Below are 5510 nucleotides of genomic sequence, written 5' to 3' on the forward strand. Positions count from 1 at the left end.
GCGAGAAGGAGAAGGCGTGCGAGCTGAGCAAACGCCGTCGCCCGCTCCTCCTCGTCGAAATGGCTTATGAACAAAAAGGGAAAGGGGGGAATCCACGCGGCCGAAGGCCACGTCCGCCCTTTCCCTCCCCGTTTTAGGGTGGACTTCATTTTTTGAAGTTTTCGGTTTATGGACGTCAGCGCTGCGGAGAGCGCCCCTTTCGCACGCTGTTGTTTCTCGCCTTTCCGGCCGTGATGTCGCAGGTATTGACTTCGCAGAGGCATTTTAAGGTGAAGCTCTGAAAGTATAGTTTTATGATTTTTACGATCGTTTCACAACCAAGCGGGGACATCTGGCAGGTAAGTGGCGTCGTAATTTGGGGCGCGAGTGTGGCTTCAGCTCTGCTCTCCTGATCTCACCCGCCAAGCCGTCCACCCCGCGCGCTCCGCGGACGGTGGCCCAGCACGACCCTGGGAAGGCCCGCCTCGCGCGGCAGGCCAGCGCTGGTCTCCGCGAGCCTCAGTTTCCTCCTCTGTGAAATGGGCCCTGAGTTAGAGAAGGAGCCGCTGCAGCCCAAGAGGCCCCCGTCGGCGGTCGTGGGGACGAGCGCTCCTCTCCCTCGGGGAGCACAAAGGTGTCCTTGGGGTGACCCCTTGGGGTGCTGACAGGAAAGCCCGCGGCTGGCTTCGGGCCTGCCGGCAGCTGTGTGACTGCTGCCGCGCCACTGGCTCCCCAGGCCAGACCTGGTTGATGATCTCTGACTTTGTAGAAAACAATTAAAAAGAAAATTCTAAAAAGCTACAGGGCTTTTTTTTTTTTTTTTTTTTTAAACCTTTTAGGGCTGGGGAGATAGGTCAGTAGAATAAGTGCTTTCCAGGCAAGCGCAAGGGCCTGAGTTCAATCCCCGGTTCTGCCAGAAACAAACACCCCTTTTATTCAATGAATGCTTTAGAAGTCACCGCTGGGGGAACCCTTGGGTCTGACGGAAACTCCCAGGCTGGGCCGCGGAGGTCACCCGGCTCTACCGGCCATCTGGTCTTAGGACCTACGTTCCCCTAGCGTTTCCTGGCCCGAGACACCATGACCTGCGAGACTCCGACCAGGTGACTTCAGGACCTCGGCATTGGCCTGTGGCTGCGGGGAGATGCCCTCCGCGTGGCAGGACTGGGCGGACCCAAGCTGTCTTCAGCAGTCAGGCTCTTGGTGGCAGAGCGGGCATGCTCAGGATGGGCTGCATGCATTTGGAGGTGAAGCAAAGTAGTGGTTTTGTCACTTTGAGAATTGTCCAGACCTGGGACTATTGATATGGCAGGGAGGAGTAAAAATCTTGTAATTTAAACGGGGAGCACCAACAGGAAATCATAATTTTACTGGAAAACATCCGTGCTCCTGAAGAGTCCTAGGGACACCGGCCAGCAGGAGACGCAGCAGCCCCTGCACGGTGCTAGCGAGATGCGGTCTCCTTGGAGGGGACGCAGTTCCTGGAGACGGCCGCCTGCAAGATGGAGACAGGGACACGCGGGCTGGGCCGCCTCGGCTGTCAGACCCCCGCAGGTGGGCCACACTCCCGGCGTGCCATCCTAGGAACTCCCTAGGAACTCCTGCTTGGCGGTAGGACAGTTTAGGCACCCACAAAGGTAACAGCCACACGAAATTTAAACCCATCAGATAGGGTTAAAAATTGTAAGCTCATAATGACACAATAAAAACGAAGAGAGTGTGTGAGGGTAGGAGGGAAGGGGCGAGCACGGGGCTGGTGGCCTGCGGGGAGGCTGTGGCTACCCGACACCCTGAAGGCTGGGAGTGAGCGGGAGATTGCTGGCGCAGCAGCAGCTGCGGCGGGGGGAAGGAGGTCTGCAAACCCTGGCCAGGAGGGGCCCTGGTGGGTGGGCGAGCCCAGTCACCTTCAGATGCTCAGGGGTGGATGGTGGGGTGGGGTGGACCACCCTGTCGCTCCAGAGACAGATGGGTTAGGGTTTCCTGAGAGGACCAGGCTGCCCAAACCTGTGATGGAAGGAGAGGGCTGAGTCCCAGTGAGGCCCAGCCCAAAAGAAGGCTTTCTGTGCCCGTGTAGCCCGTGCTTCGCAGACACTGGGCTTGGGGTCTTCTGTGGTGCCCCCTGAGCTCCCCGACCTCCTGGCAGCCACTCAGCAGCCGAGAGAGCAGTGCTGTCAGCTGCTCCCCAAGAACCAGGAATGGGGTGAACGCTGGGCCTTGGGTGTCCTGGGCAGTGTTCCACCCCGAACCGTTCCCCTGTCTTCTGCTTGATTTTATTTTAAGACAAGGGCTTCGTTGCCTGCCCAGGTTGGCCTCCACCTTTCCGTCCTCCTGCCTCAACAGCCCACGAAAGTGAGATTCTAGGCAAGTGCTTCCTGACCCCACTAACTCTTCCAGCTGTGTACTGGGGATGGAATCCGTGGCCTTCGTACTGAGCTACATCCCTGGCCTGTATTTTTGCTTGTTTTTATTTTGAAATAAGTTTTTGTCAGTTTGCTTATTTTCTTAGGCTGGTTTTGAACTCAGGATCCTGCCTCAGCCTCCCGGAGTGCAGGCTCATAGGTGCCCCACGCCTGGCTCTGGCCAAGTCTTAAGTCACAGCAAGGCCCTGTCCATGGCCGTCAGGACCCATAAGAGCCCAGCCCTTCCTCCTCCGCCTCTACCCTCTGCGGGCAGAGCAGATTCCCGCTGGCTGCCTGGCGCCTCCAGCACCTCCGCTGTTTCCATGACGCTGGGCAGAGTGGCGCGTCTTCTCATGATTTTGCTGTGTCAGCCGCAGCTCTTGCACTCTGTGCCTTGCAGTTCCTGCTTTGTTGTAGAGCGCTAGAGGTGGCCTCTGTTTATTTCGTTCATTCCTGTATCCCGGGGCCCGGGCTCGCTCACTGCCTGGGCAGCGGTGCACAGGAGTGGCTGCAGCTTTGTTTAGTTTCAGAGCCTCGCGTGTGCCTGCCCTGCAGGTCCTCTCAGGTGTGCTTCATGCTGTGATGCTTCTCCTTGCCTCATGGTTTCCGTATCCCCAGCTGTAAGGATGTTTCTAAAATACTAGAAGGCTTACATCGCGTGTGCATGGTGTGAGATGCTTTAGAGGTCTCACTGGATTCCCAAGTTGTATTTCTGTGAAGATAGTATTGGGATTGAATTCCATAAGAAAAGAAACCACCCCATCCTGGAGAACTCGGATGAGACCTAGAGGCCACTGAGGATGCCACGAGCACGCGTGTCAGAGCCAACACCACGCAGCCACATGCAGCTCTCTGTCACCCCCCGAATTCCCCCGCACTGTGCCCTCCCTTCCTGTCCCTCCTGAGATCTTACCTGGCCACCAAGTAAGGGATGGGAGTCTGCAGTGTGGTCCCTGGGGCCTCTAGGTGGCGCTGCCAGGACTGTGGCTGGCACTCCTGGCTGCCCAGGTGATCCTGCTGACCAGTAAACAACCCTCGCTGCTGTCCCAGCAACCTTGTGCGGCTAGAGAGGGCGCTTCCGCAGCCAAGCAGCGCCGCCGAGGAGCCCACCAGAAGGGCTCCATGGGCACGCAGCGGGGCGCAGCACTGTGAGGCGCCAGGACAGCCACGGCGGTGTGCGGGGGCCGCTGTGGTCAGGAGCTGCTCCTGGCTTCCCTGGCAACCTCCAGCCCTCTAGAAGTTTCTCTCGACAGGGCCTTGGTGAGCTGTAGAGCTGTGGCCATACCTAGCCAGGTCAGTGTACACAGTGCGGTCAAATTGTACGCTGAATGTGGAAATCTACAAAACTATTGGAAAAAAAACCCCACAAAAAAAACAAAAAAAACCTATTAGAGTGAGAGACGCGTCACCACGAGTCCCCCGCCAACCTCTCCGGCTCTGCACACCCGTCCAACTGTCCCACCACTTCCTGCAGCAGCTCTGGTGTCCTCCCCCCGAGAGCCTTCAGTTGGGCTGTCCCAGCAGCCGGCAGCCGTGGGGTCCTGAATCCAGTCTGAATGTTTCCCTTTCCTGTCACTCTGGCTTTGGGGGTGGAGTCCCAGGTCCTAGGGCACCAATGAACCGGGCGGATGATGACGCACTGTGGTGGCGTGGGACAGAAACTCTGTAAGCAGTATGAGTAGATTCAGGACATCGAGGCAGCCATGAACACGCTGTCAGGGAACGCAGCTTCCGGAACTGCTTCAGAAAGCAGCAAGAATGATGGGAGCAGTGAGTTCAAAGCGAGGGGGCTTAATGACAATGTCCTATTTGTTATACTTTTTAAAAATTCAAATTGTCACATGTTTTCTCGTGTTATATCACATTAGTTTTTAGTGTAACGTAGAGTAGATGGTCAGTCCATACTAGTGGGTGAGGCATGTAGTTCACAGAGAGCCCGCTGTCCACGCTGCGCGCCGTACGGCTTCAGCAGCGGGCTTGCCCAGCGGCCCCGCAGGTGTGCTGTCCTTCCTAGAAGAGCTGAGTTTGCCGGAGCAATGAGCAGCACTCACAGGTCCTGTCCAGCTTCTTGCCTGCACTTTTTTCCACTTTCTCCTGCTGCACCGGGTCGGAAGATGGGCTTGGTGTGAGTCCTGGGTGGCAGGAGCCCAGCTGGAGAGGCCAGCGTGCAGTCCCACAGCCGGGTGGCGCTGCTCTCAGGGCGGCTGCAGGGCTAGGGCAGTATCCCCAGCAGTCTCAGAACCACTGTGCGGCTGGCAGGGCCTCATCCCCTCCCTCCTGTGTCTTGTCCCTGTATCCCCTGCCCCTGCCACCATTGCTTTCAGACCAGCTGAGGTCACCTGGAGTAAGGGCACAGGCGCCTGCAAGGGGCTGAGCCAGGGCCTGGGCCTGGCAGGGGGGGAGGGGTGAGCGAGGGCGGAGGTCGTCTCTGCCTCCAGTAGTGCTCAGAATGGAGGGCAGAGTGAGGGATGCACCGACCCTTGAGAAAGAGGCTCCACGCCTGCTGAGGCCCAGCAGCGGGGCAGGGATCATAGGTGCGCGGCAGGCACACAGAAGTGGGAAACCCATGACCTCAATGCCCCAAGAGGACCGCACCAGGAGCTGTGGGGCAGAAGAAAGAGTCTGGTGTAACATTAGATGGTCGATGCCACTGAGCAGGCACCTGAGTCCTGGCTCCTCTGGTCTTGAGCACTATGGGAAACCTACCATCAGCGTGGTTCTCTCTCTGAAGGACGAGGAAACCGAGGCCTGCGGAGGTCAGTCATGGCGCCCTACGGCACGTGTACCACCACTGTCGGGCTAGACCCTGAGGACCACTAGGACAGGGAGGGTTGAAGCAAGTAGTGATTTCAGGCTAGGTGTGGCCTGGCCAAGGGGAGAAGACCATTGGTACTGAACAAAGGAAGAGGGTGTGCTTCACTGGGGAGTTAAGCAGGGAGGGGGCCCACAGAGGGAGGTAGAAAATTTAAAGTTTGTCAGGGGTCCCTGGTGGATCTGCTGCCTGTGGCAGGAAGCACTTGTAGGAAGTTCAGGATGATGGTGGCGTTTTGTAGACTTCTCCGGTTTCCTGTAAGCCTGAGAACCACTCTGGTAAGCAGAGTTACAGTCTCGAGCTGGGCGAGGGAGCTTCCT

The sequence above is a fragment of the Octodon degus genome, unplaced genomic scaffold (genome assembly GCF_000260255.1).
Source record: "Octodon degus isolate 3935 unplaced genomic scaffold, OctDeg1.0 scaffold00057, whole genome shotgun sequence".
In the NCBI taxonomy this organism is placed as follows: Eukaryota; Metazoa; Chordata; class Mammalia; order Rodentia; family Octodontidae; genus Octodon; species Octodon degus.